The sequence below is a fragment of the Ambystoma mexicanum genome, chromosome 12, assembly GCF_040938575.1.
Source record: "Ambystoma mexicanum isolate Mex_15411 chromosome 12, UKY_AmexF1_1, whole genome shotgun sequence".
NCBI lineage: Eukaryota > Metazoa > Chordata > Amphibia > Caudata > Ambystomatidae > Ambystoma > Ambystoma mexicanum.
In genome coordinates this window covers 1,000,633,362-1,000,654,035 of record NC_090936.1, presented here as the reverse complement: position 1 = coordinate 1,000,654,035, position 20,674 = coordinate 1,000,633,362, and the positions used below count along the sequence as shown (strand labels likewise).

Sequence of the window (20,674 nt, the reverse complement as noted above, 5' to 3'; positions counted from 1 at the left end):
CTTCTGGTACTGTAATTTACAGGCTGGTATTGTCATTCTAGGATTTATTTAAAAGAAACTGCCTTTACTATTGAGTACATAGACGTCTTTGTGGCAGGGATTCAAGCTAGTGGTATTTCCACAAAAATCCAGTTCACATGTTGCATATGGTTCTAGCTAGTTACACAGGTACTGCTGTGAAAAGATGCAACGCCTTGTTTTACTGCTAATTTGCAAATGGACAGATGTTTAAGGACAGCTGCGGATACGTTGAGGCCCATATGTAGTAGCAGGGTATGGAGGTTTGTGGTAGGTCTCGTTCTAAACAGACATTGCTGTTGTCTTTATAGATGGTAAATGTACAGCAGACTGATAGACGGAACCCAATTTCCAAACATCACATTAGGTAAGCCACCAGTTTCATTCCTAACCCACTAATGTACCCACTCAAAGATCACAATCTGAAAACACATACTACCAAATCATTCATTACATATTTACTATTTTAATGACAATTTATAGATATAAAGTGCATGTGTGCTGATAACATCACAATATCATTCACACTCATGTTCACATATAACATCACAATCATTCAAATTCAATCATGCTAATACTCGCTCCTAAAAAAGTGCTTCAGTCGGGCCAGCATCATAGTAAACCAAAAGAAGGGAAAGACTAAGCGGATTGCACCTTATATCACCCGATTTCTTCAATCAATGTGGATGCGAAGATATATGCAAGTATCCTGGTAAACTGCCTAGTCTGCCGAAGCTTATACCTAATGACCAGACATGATATGTCCAGGGAAGGCAGGGCTCGGATAATATCTGTAAAACTGTAGACCTTATAGCTGGTTTGAGGTAGGATGACATAGACCCATGCATCATTTCAAATGAAGCCGAAAAGGCATTTGATAGAGTAATCATTCCTGGGTGCAGTCCTTAGAAAAGCAGGACTGGGAGAGCAATGGATCACAGGAGCATTAGCATTATAAAGAAATACATCAGCCCAGGTAGTAGTAAATGGTGTGGCATCAGAGAGCTTCCAACAAAGCAGGGAAACTCGGCAAGGATGCCCCTTAGCCCCACTGCTATACGTCCTCGCGATCGAGTCGTTGGCACAGGAAACCTGCCACAACACTAGTATAAGTGGTAGTGAGTACAAACTTCTCATGTTTGCGGATGATATACTCGCATACATCACCACCCCTTATGTCTCGGTCCCGGCCTTGTTGCAAATAATTAATAATTATGGCCTGTAATCAGGGTTTCAAATCAATATTCATAAGACTACAGCGCTACCCTTGTTGTCAAACAACACCCACACCCAGCAACATGCAACGTCACGGTTTACAAATTAGTGCAGCTAGTATCAGGTACCTAGGCGTAACTCTCACAGGGCAGCTTAGCGATTTGAAATGAAGCTAATTATCCGCCACTATGGGCTACTATCACCCGAGACCTCAATAAATGGTCAAAAAGTACTTTATCCTGGGCCGCACGTTTTACATCTATTAAAATTAATGTACTCCCTAGATTGTTATTTCTGTTTCAAGCCCTACCTGTTGTGGATCCCGTGGTTGTTTTGTTAAAGATGAAAAGTGAGCTTCTCGCCTTTCTCCGGGCAGGACAAAGACCACAAATTGCATACAAAACCCTTATTCTTCCCAAGAAAGAAGGTGGGATGAGCTACCCAGATATAAGTGAGTACTACAAAGGGGCCCAAATCAGAATAATAGTGGACCACTTGAGGAAAAAGAGAGAGAAACGATGGGTCACCGTTGAGAACATACTTTTGGCCCTGGTAACAATGGGGGAATGGTTGTGGGTCCCCACAGAGCAGACTTACTAAAAAGATTAGGACCCACCCTGTATTGGCTGCTTTCTTGGCAATATGGCGACCAGGAGCAGACATGAATGGTGTCACCTCAAGACCTTCCCCACTAGGCTGCATATGGGCACCCCCAATAAGAGACATAATGGTAGATCTAAAATGTTTCCAAGAATTGTATGAAGCGGGACAGACTAGGGTTGGTCCAATGTGGGGCAACGGTATGTTCATATCCAAGAATGCCCTAGAGCAAGCGCTGCAGATACAAAATATTCCCCGCTAATTTACCTACAGCTTAGAGGGGTTCTATCTGACCATTTCTGCAAAGACCAATTGAAGAGGACTTTAACCCCCTTTAAGCGCATCCTCAATTCGCATAATGGCACAAAGGGTTTGATGTCACAAATATATACTGCATTGCTAACAAGAGGTCATCTACTCAACCCCCGTGCTCAGGTTAGCTGGGGAAAGGACTTAGAACTTCAGGGTGAGGTAGAGATCTGCCCCACTTTGTACGGGGCGGTTTGTTCATCAACAGTTGCAATGCAGTATAAAATGTTAAATTGTAGACTCCTGTTTCACTGGCATCGGAATCCGCTAAGGCTCTCGAAAACGTATTCAGGGGTCAGTCCGATTTGCTGGAAGGGCTGTATGCAGGTCTCAGATTATTGCCACCAATGGTGTAGTTGCCCAAAAACGTAGACATACTGGAAGGAGGGGTTAGGCTGGGTTCACACAACTGAAAAGATAGACAGAGAGTATGCCCTCTGTTAATGCTGTTTGGGGTTGAAAGGAGAGACAATGGCTATTTTTTGCTACCCCATATGTACCAAAATCTTTTTTTAGCCGCAACAGCATGTTTTGCTCAACAATGGAAAAGGAACACTCTCTCGTCCAAATTAGACTCTTAACAAAGCATTTGACATTTATGAAATGGAGAGTCTCACGGCAACTCTCATGGAAACACACACACATATTGATGCCAAATGGCTCCTCTTCATGGAATTTTACAGGAAAGAGGAAAGAGAGACTGGGGAGAGTTCAGTCATAAGCTATGGGATGTCGAAAGCAATGAAGACAGTGAATTCTGGACATTAACTCGCATGCATGGCTTTTGATCATGCCACTGCCACTTCTAACAAGATACTGTAGCTAGGACATACCAGAGAGATCCCTGAAGTGTCAGGAGGGACATACATTGCTAATATGCCTTTCTTAATAGTTTACTTAGCAGCACCACAAATCCCTGTTTCGGGGCAGCAACCATATTTCTATGCCTTTAAGGTTTGGGAATGTTTTTTTTTTTTGGTTGTAGAACTTAACAGGTTCCAAAATTGTGCTACTGCCTTAGGAGGTCGAGAGGGAAGGGCACCCGCTGCGCCGGCGGGCTTGGCCTTCGCTCGCCCATGCGGACGTGGGTGGCCGGAACCTCGACGCCCGCCCGTCGAGTATGCCTGGCTGCGCCATGGCTCAGGGCTCGCCCGGCGTGCCGGGCCCCTGTCCGCCCTGGGGAGGCGTCCCTCGAGAACGGCCGGGCTTCCCTCGGCTCCCGGCTGCTCTCACTCGGGGGCTTCCCTGCCGACCGGGGTGCGCCCGCTCCGACGCCCGGCGGGCCTCCCTCTCCCCCTCCGGTCGGCTGGGGACATCCCCCGGCGGGTTAACCCAACCCCACTGGGGCGTCCCCGTCCGTCTGCTGGGTCACGGACCCCCCTCCGGCAGAAGGGGGTCCCGCTCCCCAGGCTGTGGGTCGTGCGCGTCTGGGACGCAACCGAGGTCGGGCCCGCGGCTCTCCCTTCGGCTGCTCCGCCGTTAATGATCCTTCCGCAGGTTCACCTACGGAAACCTTGTTACGACTTTAACTTCCTCTAGATAGTCAAGTTTGATCGTCTTCTCGGCGCTCCGCCAGGACCGTTGCCGGCCAAGGTGGGGCCGATAAGAGGACATCACTAAACCATCCGTGTTGGATTTGTCTCATGGACACGTGCAACACCGGATTAAACACAGACCAAGAGTTATTCCATTTTCTATAGACAAATTCCATGGCAATTACTCACTTATACCCTACACTCACCCTCTTCACTGTAAAACATACAACAAGAACAATCTTCATTATCCTCTGACCTTTCTACTCCCCTTCCTCCTTTTTCTCTTTTCTTATTTCTCTTGAACCCAGTTTATCATCATAGTTGCGCTACACATAAATCAAATGAACAATATATTACATATATCATCAAGCATTCTCTCCTCATCTCTTCCACGAATCGACCCTTCAATCACCTTAGCCACAGAGTCTCACCAACTGTAAGAAATCAAGCCAGATTGAAACTTAGACCCTTGTCAAACACTCTAAATTACAGGAATTAACTATGCATACAATCGGAGTCTTAATCAAGTCCAGACCAATGCCCATTTAAAGTCTAGTCTATTTTGTATTAGACTGACTATGTATACTCACTAACAACTACTAACAAGTAGAATTATCAACACATAATTATCCCTACATCCGCACCTATTTTAAGCGGCCTGCAAATATTCGAATTACACCTTAAACCCTGTCAACTCAGTTCGCTATAAAAGAGAGTACCCTCAAGATGGCCGGCAATCGCGAGCTCATGACGTTATGACATCATCGCGCTCAACAAAACTATATCAGCAGCATACAACAAACAGAATCAACACCATTAGCATCAATCTTTAATAGACGATCCAATTTTCACGGATACAAACAGATTTGCAAACATTAGCTATACATTTCAAGTTAAACCAATACATTGCGCTAAATGAGCACCTCTAAAATGGCCGACAATCACGGGCGCATGAAGTCATGAAAACCCTCTCTGGCCTATTTACAACCTATTTGCCCACATCAGAGAGCTGTCTAAGCACCTCTTTTACTTTACATATATTACTCAATACCTTCAATTGCATTGCATACCTATTTGTCTATGTACCATTGCCTTAATATCAGAATGATAGAAAAATGTATACACATTGAATAGTTTAGATGAGCATAAGCTATAGAGCAAATTTCAATCATCAATTGTTCTTTACAACTTTAGGAACACAACGCCTGTTCCACTGGTAAATAACCAAAGGAGACCACACCGAATCACCATCTGCAATATTAAGGATAAACACCAACGGGAGTACATACACTTCGAGCCTTGAATAGCCCAACCTGTAATTGAGAGTGTGCAAGACAATATATTATTGTAATTTTATCTTTTCAGGGAACTAACGTATGTAAAACACCACCATCTTAAATGAAAATTGGAGATTGAGCCAATGAATCAAAATTTGAATTATTGAAACATCCTCATACTAACTCTCCTCATTAAGACCACTTACCTCCTGAAGAACCACTCAAAACCCCGAGTGGGGAAACACGTGTCGAGGACCTTTCAACAACTAGGAGTATTGTCCACAACCAATTGTGGACCGAGGTATTAGGGTTAGAGTTGTCCGGTGCTGTGTGGGCGCTCATTCGATAGACTAACGAATACCCCGCTCCTGAACAATGAGGATATGTTGAACTGAGAAAACTACAAGAACCAAGGGGCCCCAGGGGAGGCCAGCGATAGAGGTCAAAGTGGTCATACAAGGGTTGAGTAAAAAACCCTTGTACAGTCGAAAGTCTTTGACACATGGTGAATTGAAAAGCTAAGTGAACTGCATTGTGGTGACAAACGTGAACCCGATTGAAGCATGTCCACCGTAGGTTGTTGGTCTGAGCTCGATTGAGGGAGCCCAACGTTGTGAAAGGGATCAGAGCCCGCCTGAGGGGGATCCTCAGGTGAAGAATAATCGTCTGACGTAAAGAAACAGAAGGAACAGAAGGAACCTATGTTTGTTTGTGATGCACCAGGCCCTCTGAAGCAAGAGACTTTGCATAAAGAGACTTGGGCACAGAAGGCCCTGATAGGAGAAAAAGGAACTGAAAACTCAGGCCATAGAATCCCCAGAGGTGTACTGTGCTCAAGAGTACCGCCTTGTCCTGTGCTTTAAATGTGGGGAAGGGAGACCCCAGCTACAATCTCCTGACTTATCCTTTTGAAAAGACTTTTCTTTCTTTCTTTGTGAACATTCTCCCACACTATTTTGTATTTAGAGGTAAGGACTGGCAAAAGGTTTTTCTTAGTATAGGCCCTTTTTATTTGACTAGACTCCACTCGGACTGTATTATTTTTTGATGGTCGTAGCTTGCTCCCATCTTAGATTTAGGTTTAGATTAGGCATTTATCTCACCCATTTTTACAATTTAATAAACAGCCTTGAACTGTGATTAATTGTGTCTGTTTTGCTTGGATACCATGTCTTCCTTTCATATGGTGTCAGTAGTGGGATGTAACTCAATTGAAACAAATTTGGTGAACCCTACGATTTCAAAAACGTAGTCATAGAGATTCTAGCCCCTCTGTTGCCAGTAAAGAGTCGATAGGATTTGATATCTATAGTAGTACAGAAGCTGTTATTCCAGCTGGGAAAAGAGAAATGATTCCTATGGATTTGGTTGTGATACCCCCATCTGGGGTGTTACATAAGGTTGGTCCCAAAATCTGGCCTAGTGTGGAAGTTCGGTATAGACGTTTAAGCAGGCGTCATCGATCCCGACATCCGGGGAGACAAAGGTTCTCTTATAGAATCATGTAGAAATCCAATTTGAATTGCATCGTGGGGATTAAATTGCTCAGGTAATTCTGGAAAAGGCTCAATTTCCTCAGTTTAAGGAAACTGAACCAGACGAAACAGAAAGAAGTACACTAGGCTTTGGAGAAGCTGATAAACCAGTTAACATCAAGGGAAGGAAGAAGAGCCTACGATCTATCCCGACCTAGTCTTCACCCAGCGAAATGATCCAGCTCTTGCTGAAGCTTTTCTACAAGCTATACCTGAAGGAGAAGGTATGACGAAGGGAAGTCCCTTTTTCTTCTTAAAGCAGGGGTTGCTATATAGAAGAGAAACATCTATTGAAAGCCAAATAAAGATCCAGTTAGTGATCCCCAAGACCCACCGAAAGTTTCTACTGGATATTGCACATTCCCACCTTACCAAGGGACATTTAGGAAAGCCAGGCACATATCAGGGGGACATTTTACTGGCCAGGTATTGTCATGAAGTCAGGGGCACAGGCATGCAGGGGTTGCATGCACAGGAGACCTGGGTGGACACTGTCCTGGCACATTTGGCGCCAGGCTCATGAACAAAGGTAAACAAGAACATCCATTTGACACCAAAAGCCTTTATTATGGACATAGCACTCCAGATGTATGAACCTTGAACATTTCATCCATTAAGCAGATGCATTAACCTGAACATTCTATTCATTAAGCAGCGCCAAGTGTATTCTTGGGTGTGGCTGCTAATGGATTGCCTTCCGGTGTGGCAGGCAGGCTGAACCTGGTGGGCGTGGCTTCAGAAGCTCAGCTATATAAGCTGCTCATCCTTAAGGCCAGTGCTTCACGTTATTCTGCACTTGCAAGCAGCGTGACGCCCACCGTCGCCTGAGGTCAGACTTACCTTTGAAGATCCCGATTCCTGGACATCCTGCTTCCTGCCAGCATACTTACCAACTGGGGAAACTGTTCTTACCGGTACATCTCTTCAGCGAGCCAAGTATTTATCTTTACAATTTCTGGAAAGCCGGAATCTGCATAATGGCACTGCAGCACGACACGCTCCATTGTCGACAACAGCGCCTGCGAGGAGAAACAGAAGACACGGTTAGACATTGAAAAAACAGTTTAAGGTTGCGCTTCGCCATTCCTCGCGCTTTACCTTAAACCTTCGTTTACCTGCTGTCGAACATTGCGGTAGCCTCCATCTTCCCTCCTGCCGCGTCTGACGTCTCACAGCTGCTTCTAGGCCACGTTTCCATCTAAGGGAAGAAAACAGAAGAGAGATATTAGTGCGGGCATAATTAGGAGCAACATATAACAACATTAAACAGAACGAACAGCATCACAAGAGCTCAAGAAAGACTTGCCAATCTTAAGGAGAAGCATGGTCGCAGCTGGACTGGACTAATCCTTATCAGGGATCAGTGAAGGAACTAGATCCCATTCAACGCGCCCCAGCCAGAAGTAGCAGGACGGAGAGCTTATCTTCCATAATTCACAGGTGAGCTTTATGGGCCGGCGTATGCTCACAGAAACCGTACTTCAGGGTTCGAGAGGAACAACAATCATAGATTGGCGCACTCGCACACTCTTATCTCCACGCAGGAGCAGTCTCACCATGTACCACCGCTCACAGCTTTTCTACTGAGGGAGAGGCCTGAAGGGAGGGGATTCAAGTCCAGGGAGGGCTGCAACCGTGCTCCAATGCCTCTGCAGAGACCAGGAGAGCATAACAGGTATTCACACCGATATGAAGACCTTTATTCAGACGTGCGAGATCTGCCAGCACGCACATCCCCTTACCTGCCCCTCTAATCCTTTACCAATATAAATATAATGAAAGAATCCAATTAGCCAGCTCCAGTACAAAGGAACTATTTGCTATTGGTGGGGAACTAGAATCTCCCATTGCCCCTGATGACTCATGCCCAAAAAACAAAGAATGGTGCACAGACATACAAAATGCCCTATCTAATATAATTGCGACCCTATGAAACAAAATAGATGCCAAAAGACGCAACCTCCCTAACTCAGAGGCATCCCAGAGGCTGCAAAAAATCCAACCCTCAACAATCCTCAAGAATTTAGATTTGCTTAAATTTCCACAGCCGAATTCGAAAAAATCATTGCTTCTCTGAAACCATTGAGATGCCAAGGCGATCTCTGCCCTCCCCCAAATAGACAAAGAAGCAGCCAGAGACCTTGCCCCATTCATTACAAAACTAATAAACGCCTCCTTCAGAACATGCCAAGTACCAACCAATCTCAAGAACGCTTGGGTTCTGCCATTACTTAAAAAAGCCTCCCTTTACCCATTGATCCCGACCAACTATAGGCCTATCACTACCGTCCCGTTTTTACAAAATACTTGACAAAGCAGCATACCTTCAAATCCAGGATTACCTTGAGGATAATAATCTTCTAGGGCTGAGACAATCGGGATTTAGGCCTCTCCATGGAATGGAAACTGCCTTGATTGACTTAAAAATGCAAATAGACCAACTAAAAGATAATAGGCAATGTGCTCTACTCCTCCTTCTTGACCTCTCAGCCGCCTTCGATTTGGTGGACCATAACATACTGTGCGAACACCTATCTTCAGCGGCTATTTCCTCACAAGCTGCTGCTGACTGGATCAAATCCTTTCTCAGCAACAGATAGATGAGAGTTTTTTTCCCCAATCGGATGCTGCGGACCCAATCCCCATCACATGCAGAGTACCACAAGGCGTGTGCATCTCGCCAACCTTATACAACGTATTTATTAAGCTACTCTTTGACACTCTTTGACAAACTAGACCAACTGGGTGTCATCTACACAGACTATGCGGATGACAACCAGATACTCATACCCCTATCAGGGAATTATGACTCTGACCTCGCCTTACTCAACACAATCTATCTCATTCAGGCATAGATGGCCACCCATACCCACTGCCTGAATGATGAGAAGACAGAAATCTTGATCTTCGCAAACAAGTTAATACGACGGCCTCGGCCACCTCACACATGCAAGCTTATACATGCATGCAAACCTTACCTCTCAACAAACAGCTGCATAATTCTAGTAAGAGCGTTAATCTTGTCCAAACTTGATTACTACAACGTACTTTATGCAGAAGCAAACAAACGTATCCTTAACAAACTACACACTTTACAAAAAAATGCACTTACATCCGCATTAAGTATCCCCAGGAGACCACATCTCTGAATTTCGAAGGAACCTTAAATGGCTCTTGATTAAAGATAGTATTAACTTCAAACTGGTCGCTATTACGCACAAATGCCTCAACATAGCTGCACCACAATACCTGAGCGAGAAAATCATAAGAAAAACCTCACCCCGACCGACAAGGTCTATCAATGCCTTCTGTGTTATTGTCCCATGTTTCAATCTAAAAAGAGCTGGAGGGATCAGTTTCCCTGTGCAAGCGGCCCTAGCCTGGAACGCTCTCCCCTTATATCTACGCTCGGATCAACCTTTCCAAAGCTTTAGATCTAACACAAAAAAATTGCTATTAGCAAATGACACTCCTCTTCAGAATACCTAGATATCCAGCGCAGTGGAGTCTGCCTCATCATCTTGTATGAATACGCACTTGTCTTTTGACCTGTTCTCATTATGGAATACCGCCCTCTTCCATGTGATTTGTTCTTGCTTATAGCCCTTATGCATTCTTCCTTTCAAACTGTATTGATTCTGACCCCAATGTGTCATTCCCCTTTTTTATCCCAATTTGTATGTACTAAACTGTGATACTAAGCTGTCTTGTAATGCGCCCAGATACCCCAGGGTGTGGCGCGCTTTATAAATAAATAAAACAAACAAATCATACAAATCAATTTTTCAAGAATCAGGATGGACATCATTGGCCCTCTAGAAACATCTAGATTAGGCAACAAGTATGTCCTTGTGATTGTGGACTATGCGACCAGAAACCCCGAAGCGTTCCCAATGCGAAATAATACTACACAGCAAATCCTAAAACACCATCTACCATATTTTTCTAGGCTTGGTTTCCCCAAGGAAATATTAACTGATCAAGGTTCGAATTATATGAGCAAGCTTATGGCAGAAGTCAAAGAGCTACTCCATATTACCACCTTCCGAACTTCTGTGTACCATTCTCAAACCAATTGCCCAGTAGAAAGATTCAATAAAAATCTGAAATTAATTGTAGGAAAACTGGTAGATAAGAACGGGAAAGACTGGGACCGAATCATCCCTTGGGCACTATTTGCAGTAAGGAAAACCCCTCAGGCCTTGACAGTATTCTCTTATTCTGAACTGCTTTATGGTAGTGTGCCCAAAGATGTCCTAGACATGCTCCGGGAAACCTGGGAAGAATAAGAGGAGGCGCCCATTCCCATTTTCCAGACCACTACTAGAATGTGAGAGCATATGAGACTTGTTCGAGGTCTAGTCTGTACTCATATGGAAAAGGCCCAGAGCCAACAAAAATCCACTTATGACAAGAAAGTAAGCTTAAGATTGTTTTCCATAGGACAGAAAGTACTGGTCCTCTTGCCCACCTCGGAAAACAAGCATGTCTCTAAGTGGCATGGGCCTTACAAAATATTAGAACGAACAGGAACCTGTACTTACAAAGTAACCCAACCGGACAGGAAACAAAAAGTCCATTTGTATCATGTAAATCTCCTAAAGGAGTGGAAAGAGAACCCCTCAGCCAGCAATGCCAACATACTATCCCGTTTGGCTCCAGAAGAAATAGACAGCTTTGAATTAATTCCTCCAGAGCTATCCAATCAACAACAAGAAGATCTAAAAGATGTAGTTAACTAATTTCCCTATGTATTTTCAGAAAAACCAGGAAGAATAAAAGGCACCTACCACTATATTAGAACACCTAAGAGAAAAGTGGTTCATTTGAAGCCATGTAGACTCCCGAAGCCTGGAAACAGATAGTGGTGAAGGAAGTAAACAAAAGGTTGAAAGCCAAGATTATCGAGCCTTCTTCAAGCCCATGGTCCTTCCCTACCATATTTGTCATTTAACCGGACCACTACTGGAGGTTTTGCATAGATTTCCATCAATTCAATGCAAGCGCCGACTTCGATGCATAACCCATGCCACGCATCGACGACCTCATTGATAAGCTCGGATCCACCACCTTTCTATCCACCCTAGACTTAACAAAAGGGCCAGATAAGGAAAAGACAGCGGTTTCAACACCCATAGGACTGTTTCAATTCCAAGTCCTTCCTTTCGGCTTACACAGCACTCCAGCCCCTTTCCAACACCTCATGGATAAAATCTTGCAGCCTTATTCGGATTTCTGAGGAGCTTATATTGACGATATCGTCATTTATGGTAAAACTTGGAAGGACATCTCTTCCATTTTTATTCTATTATGAAAGTCATCACAGAGGCTGGCCTGACTGCTAATCCATCTAAATGCAGACTGGCCAAATCAGCCGAAAAAGACCTCGGCTGCTTTGTAGGAAATGGGAACCTACAACCCCAACATGAGAAAGTGAAAGCTATCTTAAATACACCAACACCCAAAACCAAAAGGGATCTTAGAGCCTTTCTAGGGTTAATAGGAAAGTACGATAGGTTTATCCCAAACTTTTCAGACACAACAGCTAAGCTGACAGATAAACTTCAGAACGCTACAGGGTTAGGAGCGGTGCTATCTCAAGTTTGTGATGGATTAGAATACCCCATCTTGTTCACAAGTCGCAAATCTTCCCACGTGAAAGAAATTACTCTGTGCTGGAATTAAAGGCCCCGGCCATCAAGTGGGCCATGATCCACCTTATATACTACCTCTTAGGAAGGACATTCACATTAGTCACAGACCATTCTTCCCTATTTCGGATTAGCCAATGCAAAGACTTCAACCATCGTGTCATGCGATGCTTTCTAGGCCTGCAACCCTACTGTTTCACAGTGGAAAACCGAAAAGGAAAAGGCTAGGGGAATGTCTATTTCCTTTCTCGATTCCCCTGTGAAACAGATGGGGCTACATCGCATGGAGGAAGGGTATGTGAGAAACGTGTACACAGGGCCCTGCCACACTGATAGCCAGGGCAGGGAAAAGAGCTTGCAGCCATCGTACCGACCTTGACTCCAGCGGAAGAAAAGCCAACGAGTTCAGCAGCACAGCCGGTGAGTCGGAAGAAACAGATAGTACACCGGACTATGTCAAGCTCAAGGTTTCAGTGGCAACATTTATGTAAAATAAAGATGATAATAGACGAGGACCTTTTCTGAACAACCGAGGTATTAGGATTAGAGTGGTCCGGTCCCGCTTGGGCGCTCATTCGAAAGACTAATCAATACCCTGCTCCTGAACAAGGAGGATATGTAGTACTGAGAAAACTACAAGAAACAAGAGACCCCAGGGGAGGTCAGCCAGAGAGGTCAAGGTGGTCATACAAGGGTTGAGTCAAAACACTGAGTACAGTCGAACGTCTTTGACACATGGTGAATTGAAAATCTAACTGAACTGCATTGTGGTGACAAACATGAACACGACTGAGGGATGTCCACAGTGGGTTGTTGGTCTGAGCCCGAAAGAGGGAGGCTGATGTGAAAGGGATCAGAGCCTGGCTGAGGGGAATCCTCGGGTGAAGAGTAATCGCCTGACGTGAAGAAACAGAAGGAACTTTTGTTTGTTGTTTGTGATGCATCAGGCCCTCTCTGAAGAGCCATTGCATAAAGAAACTTGGGCACAGAAGGCCCTGATAAGAGAATTTTCTGCTCAAGATGGCTAAATAAAGGTTGAAAAGAGCAGTTTTAACTTGTGCATCGATTGACTTTCTTCAGCATATTAGTGCTCTGCTGGAAAGTTGCATTTAGATGTGCCTTTAAACTTTGCAATGATTGTCCTTGTGCTACATTTTAGTGCACTCCCAGTCTGGGAATTTAAAGTTCTGCTACCCTGTGCATATCTTGTATAAAGCACCTCCTTCATCTGTGCCTACTTGGCTGCTATGCCGCCTGGTGATTTATTTGTGCACTGTGCAGCTCTCCTGTCTGTCTCCCTCCCACCCCCCCCCCGCCATTCACATGGCGCTCTCTATCTCCCCTATCTATTCTAACTTCTCCTCCATCACCTACCCTACCTCTCACAAAATCTGGTAGAAAAAAACTTTAATAAGCTCTCCTGACCTCTAATCCAGGCCTGTCAGGACCTTTGTATCAACAAATATACCACTGTCACAAAGCACCAGTCAGGGAAGCTTAACCCACTCCGTGACCAGTTATGGCCACAGGTGAGCTGGAACCGCTGCACAGGAACCTCAGGTAGCTGTAAGGAAAAGGGGTGGCGTTAAAGCAGCGATACGTGAAGACAGAATCAATGTAAGGAAATGAGACAATGTGGCCTACCTAGTATCTTTCCATGGGGGGGGGGGGGGAGGGGAGACCATGAAGAGAGTGAAAAGAAAAAAAAACATGAAAGGGGAAAGTGCCTGGGCAACAGGAGGTGCAGCAGATGGAGGGTTCCAAGAGATGTTCCAGAAGACAGTTCCAGGCGACGCCACCGAGATGGCGAATCAGAAAGTCCAGAGCCAATTAGTTGTTCCAGAGGAAGTCCAAAAACAGCAAAACCAAAAGATAATCCAGCAGCAGTCCATGCAGAGTTAAAGTCAAGTTCTAAGAAACCTTGAGTTCAGTGCAGTAATCTAGGTCACCAAAACAGAAGGGTAATCCAAGAGCAGTTCCAGGTTGCAAGAGCCAAGGTCAATCAGAAGCAAGGAATACACAGATCCAAACGAAACGCCACACAACACTACAGCTGAGAAGCACCGAGATAATGAGACCGACAGCATTTAAGGAGCACTTCCTGATGGGTCTGCGTCACGTGACTCAGCTTCGGTCACATGAGCAGTGCTTGCCCTGCGCCTCGGTTGTTTTTCCAGGAGTCGCCATGGTAACTGCCAGCAACGCCGTAGCAGAAACTGATAAAGCCATAAGCAAGGGACTGTGACACCTGGGACCTCCTGCGGATGGGCAAGCAGAGCAGTGGAGTGGCCCGGAGTCGTTGCCGGAATGAGGACCTGCAAGGCGCCCAACTCCGAGGGTGAACTGGTGAGTGTGTGACAGGCCTACCTATTGCTGACACCTATGTCAGTGCTACTTCCAGACAGATAATTACCAACATCCTCTTTTCTGTCCCCTCCCCGGACCTATGGACTCCCCACTTGGTCTCTACTTTATCCCCTTTCTCCTCTTCAGCCATTAATGGTGGCACTAGATGGGAAGTACTCTTGGCATACTTCTCTCAACCTACACTTCTCCTTGACCGGCTCCTGCCAGCACTCATTAACTTCCGCTCTTCTCCTGTAATCCCTCCTACCTCCTTCCATCTAACCTCTCCACCATCACCGTCGGGAGTAGCACGTCCCTGCACCACAACTCAGAAAACTTTCAAAGGTGGTAACCAGCTTCACTTAGCGACTCTGAGTGCTTGTTCTGCTGTCAAACACTCCTCTGACATCTGTCCCCTTCTTGAAGAGTTTGACCTCAATGTCCTTGCACTTACCGAGACGTGGTTCAATGCTAGCTCTGTCAATGCTCTTGACACTCCCCTTCCCGAGGGCTACAAACTCCTCTCTAAACCCAGGCCCAATCAGCCCAGAGGTGTAGTAGCACCGATTTTCCCTGAGTGGGTCGCTGCTTCTTTCATACCTATACCTCATCTGTAGGCTTGGGGTCTTCCCTACTCTCTCACTCACCCGAGCTACCATCTACAGGGCCCCTGGCCCTATCCCTCTCTTCCTCTCTGAATGGGCTGAGCTTACCACCTCCCTATTGGCCTCTACTTCCAAACTACTCCTCGTCAGTGACTTCAACATCCACCTCGACTCTTCTGAATCAGTCACTTCACGGTGCTGTAACCTTTGTGACTCCCTCTCTACTAGTCTGCATTCCAGCCCGGCCCACTCAGCGGGACACACACTCGATGCCTATCCCTAGAGATAGGGATGTCATCTCTAACTCAGTCACCACCCCCTTCTCCTGGTCCGACTACTCTCTCCTTCCTCCCACTTGGGGACCTCTCACCCCTGCTCCCGACTCTGTCCTCACTAACCTTCACCTCTCCATCTCCAACACCCTTGACATCCTTGCCCCTGTCATGAGGATCCACCTGAAGCCAGCCTCCAAGCGCAAGAGCTGGCTTGACTCCACTCTAGCTTCTCTGAAACGTAAGTGCAGAGTTGCTGAACGAAGTGACAGACCTCATGTTAATCCTCTGACAAACTGGCCAGTCGCCTGCTCCACAGGCAATATCATTTTTCTATCCACTCAAAGAAGGCGTCCCGCATCTCTAGAGCCACTAACAACAACGCTGAACTCTGCAAGGTACTCGCCAATCCATCTGCAGTCTCCACCTCGCTCCTTCCTTCCCAGGCTCTATGAACCACCTTGGCCTCCCCATATCACATCTAATACTCCGAACAGCCTGTTCTCACTCTCCACCCCCACCCCCCTCCATCTTGACTCCTTCCACTTCCCCTCTGCCTCCCTTAGCACTGCTTCCTCCTCCCCCACTCTCCTTCCTCCTGCCCATAGCATCTGATGAGGTCTCTAAAGTTGTCTGCTCTATGAAGATCTCATCAAAACTGGTGCTCCTCTGCTCTTCCAGGACCATTAAGGGCAACATCTCTCTTGCCCCGGCTCTTGCCAACTTCTGCAACCACACCAACGCCACTGGCGCTTTCCCTCTATCCCTCAAGCAATCCCTTGTGCACCCTCTCCCAAAAAAGCCATCTGGTGACCCCTCCTGCCCAGCTTACTATCAGCCTTTGTCCACCACCCCCTTCCTCAGTAAACCTCTGGAGAAGTTGGTCCTCTGGTTGCCTATATGGCCATCAATCTAGATTCCAGGCTCCCAGAGGCATGGAAACTGCTCTCCTGAACACCTGTGAAGACATGCTCGCAAATCTTGACTCTAACTCTCCTGCTGTCCTCATTTACCTCGATCTCTCATCAGCCTTTGAAACGGTCAACCATTCTATCCTCATAAAACGACTCTGTGATATCCTCAGCATCACGGGTCGGGCAGGGAACTGGCTGACCCCTTTCCTCACTAACCACCCTTCTCAGTTGCAACGGGGCCCTTTCTCCTCTGCCACCTCACTCTTTACCTGCAGTGTCACCCAGGACTCTATCCTATCGCCATGGCTCTTCAATATCTATCTCGCCCCTCTGGATCAGCTGATCTCCTCCCTCTCGCCTCATTTCCAGTGTTATGCTGATGACATTCAGCTTTCCGTCAAACTTCCCTCTACTGCCTCCCCCTCCTCCTCGGTCATCCCAATTGTCTGACCGTCAAGTCATGGTGTGCGGCTAACAATCTCTGTCTCGATGCCAGTAAGATGGAGATCCTTCTTAATGGGACACCTGCACCCCGTTTTCCCTCCTACCCTCTGGCATCTCTCCTTGGGCCCTCTACCCTCACCATACTGTGAGGCCAGAAACATTGGGGTCATCTTTGACTCCTCTCTTCCCTTCAACCCCCACATCTTGTACCTTGCCAAGACGGCCAGCTTCAAGCTTCACCTCCTTAGCAGCATTTTACCTTTCCTCTCCTTCATCCAGAAGCTCAATGTCTCCAGAAACCTGGTCCTCTCTAGGCTGGATTACTCCAACAGCCTCTTCCTCAACCTCCCCCTTTCCTCACTACATCCCCTTCAGTTCATCCAGAATAGGGCGGCAAGACTTATCCTTGGCCTCAAGCTCAGGGACTGTATCTCTCCAGCCCAACAAAAACAACGCTCCACTGGCTCCCGGTGGCTGCGAGGATCAAATGCAAGACCCTCTGCATCATCCACATGGCCTTCTGGGGCCTTAGACCACGCTATCCCCAAACTTTATCTCCCTAAAGACTTCCCTGCTAGAGCCCTCCGCTCCTCCAACTCCCTGCTTGTCAAGTGCTTCTCCAAACAGAGAGTGGGGGACAGGTCTCTCTCTCCGGCTGGTACCTCTCTTTGGAACAGCCTCCCTGTCCTGTTCAGACTTGAGCCAGACCTCATTAAGTTCCAGAAACTTCTAAAAACTCTGCTTTTCTCTACCTCTTTCCCTTCCCTGCTAATCATCCCACTGCCACTGAGACTAGCGGCCTGGTCCTTCATGAACCTCAAAGATTACCAGGCCCTCTACTCAGTTGACACCAGCACCCTCCCCACTCCAGCACTGCCCTTGTGGGACCACTACTTGGCAGCTGTGCTTCCCACCCTTGGGATTCCTCCGCCCTAACACTTAGCCAGTGGCCTCTGTAGAAACCAAAGGCGACTTGTCATCCAGGTGTGGCCAGGACACGGCCATCGCTTTGGATCCAGTTCTTGGGGGTGGAGACGCGCTATCCCCCCCTTTACCGTACACATGACCCATCCTATTTCGTAGGATTCTGCAATCTCCCAATCCCCCCTTTCTACACAAACACTGGGCCGAGGAAGAGTCTAACACTTACATATCACATTTGACATGTCCCACTAATCGGGTCAGGCACAGTCACGCACTTGACTTTAAATGATACATCTGATACCAATTGGCTCTCCTCACACGGATAAAAGGTGGAACATAGAGACACACTCTGAGCAAGGTGGAACACGAGCAGAAGCAGAACTTCTGGGTCGAAGAAAAACCTATTGGAGCAGAACAACGGACCGAGGGACGAGAGCAAAGGGTGGAGAACCCAACGAGTTCCTGCAGGAGGTCGTTGCCTCCAAAAGGACAAAAGAGATACGTGGAGAAGGCCAAATCCCAAACAAGAAGGCTGCATTGTGTTTCAAGGACGCCAGCGACCCTCCCGGGTGAACGGCAGAGTTGGGGAGGCGAGGCCAACCCTGTGGTATTAACCTTGATGCATGAAAATCTGCAAAGACAAGAAAGAAACGCACACAGCCGATGCCGATGAGTTGGCAAGCGACATAAAAGACAGGTGTGTGTTAAGAAAAGATTGAAGTGGCAACAATATATCATACAGATTGAAGGCTGCACGTGTGTGGATGAGACGCAAAGAAAGGCAGACCTGTGAATGAACTTTGAAATACTGATAGCTGTGAAACCAGCGATACGGAGTAACGGAGTGGTCTGGCAAAAGGAAGTAGCCCACTCGAAAGTCTCTGTGACAGGTGAAATGTTTGTAGCAATAAAGTGAATGAACTGTAAAAGCGAAGTGATCAAAATTAACTCAGAGAGAAGGGGGGAGTAAAAGTTGAACTTCGGTGCTTATGACATCAAATTACCCAGACCAAGAGATACTGGGGCAAGTAATGCAAGAGCGTGATTCAAAAGAGAAAGTCAAAGTGGTCCTGCGGAGCTCTATAGTAAAAACAAAGGGGGGTCTGGGAATCTCTCTACCAGCACGAACACAGCCCAATGACCTGTTCTTGGGTGAAAACTCCTCGGAGAGACTCTACCAAGTCTTTAGCTCACTGTCCCTTTCACAGAGAAGAAATTTCCCTGCATATCAGCCTTTGTCCTGCCCAGGGGCAGTCCAGCACTCTCTATAGTAAAACGTCACGCACATTCGAAAGTCTTCGACATCAAGGAAAAGGTCTGAGCCCAACAGAGAGACCGGAAGTGTGATAAGTTAGGGGACGGAAACCCCTAAAGGATGTGACTTAAGCTTGGGGAATAGAACACCTGCAAGTGTTTCGCTTTGAAAGGTCTGAGCGGACTGAGGGAGACCAGCATGAACATTTGCTTTGAAAGGTCCGAGCCCGACTGAGGGAGACCAGCGTGAACTTCTGCTTTGAAAGGTCTGCACCAATTAGGGAGAATTCTCATAAACGTGCTAATTCCCTTCACCTTAGAGACCCCCAGCAACTTTGCTGGATTTTGAGGACTTGATTTTTTTTTACCTGGAAAGAGTGTGAGCCTTTTTTTCCCACTCTTTCATGTATTTTGATGTGTGTTTTACATTTGTGTTCTTTGATTATGGAGTTTTAGATAACTCCATAGGCATCATCTTTTCATGTATGTTACACAGCACCTTCAGTACAGTGACACAGGGATGTCTTTTTAGACTTCACAAAGGTTTAAATACCTTCTCTCGGATAAACTACTGTTTCCCAGAGAATGTAAAGTGAAATTGACTTTACTAGTCTTTCCAAATTCATAGACCCAGCACACACCATCTTACAATGGAGTGCTGGAGGGTTTACATAGTACCCCTGTGTCTAAATACTCATGTAGCAGTCAAATGCTACCCTTTCCTATTGAAAAGGTTGGTGGCAGTGGTTTTACCACAAACTACCATGTTTTTTCCCGACCGCGAACACTGGTAGCTAAAAATCACAGGAGCCATGTTTTTCAAGATGGCGCCTTAAACCCCTTTGTTTAAATAGGTCCCGGTCTTCTTTTTTTGCTGTTTCTTTTTGGAAATGTCCTTCTAGTGTTTGTCTCTGTGTGCCAAACCAGGTTTGGTCCCTTTGTGCGTGTGCCTTTGGCAGGCTTCAGGACTGAAGACCGCCTCTGGGTGTCTGGGGTGGGCAGGAAGTGAGGAGGTGTCCGAAACTCCCTGTGCTTAGTCTCCTAGGAGACCCAAATTCACTCTGTCGTGATTGGCTGGCTGACTGTCTGGCAAGGACAGCCACCCTGCTGGGTGAGTGACTGCTAGGCTGAAATGAAAGGGAGAAAACTGTTTAAAAGGTGAGTCTCTTGGACTGGAAAGCAGTCGACCACTGGAACGAAGGAACCAAAGACGAGCTAGAAGAGACCGGCTGTTGCAATCCTGGACTGTTGGTTTGCCCGGTGAAGCCCTGCTGCAGGTCCAAATTGCCAAACTCCATTCGACAGAGAAGCTCCTTTAAGGAAAGCTTCTTCCTTTGAGTTGGTGGGACCAATCAACTCATACGACACCTGGATACCATTCTCAAGGCTGGTTAGGATTAACCAGGGAGAGGGACACCAGTTTGTGTTCTTGAATCTACAGCTACTGAAACTGAAGTGACTCCATCTTGTTTGCTTTCTTCAACGATCCCATGCAGGAGTCCCCGACGTCCTCCCTCTTGTCCCCACGACTGAGGCGCAGGAACAGCGAGATCTGCAGGACCTGCCAGGAACCACAACTTCAGCAACATTTGTTTCTTCATACAAAGGTACTGTGTCGACCCGATTGAGAGAACGCCACTATCGCAGCAAAGGTTTGTGAAACTTTCCCAACTTGCAGGCCTAATCAGCTTGTGACCCGACAAATGATCCTTTTTCGTCTAAACTACTTCTGAGAACTTTTGCAAAGACTTTACCATTTGATACCAGAACTGCTT

At 46.4% G+C, this 20,674-nt stretch overlaps 1 protein-coding gene across 2 annotated transcripts in view; it reads right to left on the bottom strand.

Moving 5' to 3' along the window:
• DENND6B (DENN domain containing 6B) overlaps nt 1-20,674 on the bottom strand; it is a 756,791-nt gene that overhangs the window by 97,859 nt on the left and 638,258 nt on the right. The gene's annotated exons all lie outside the window — the stretch shown is intronic.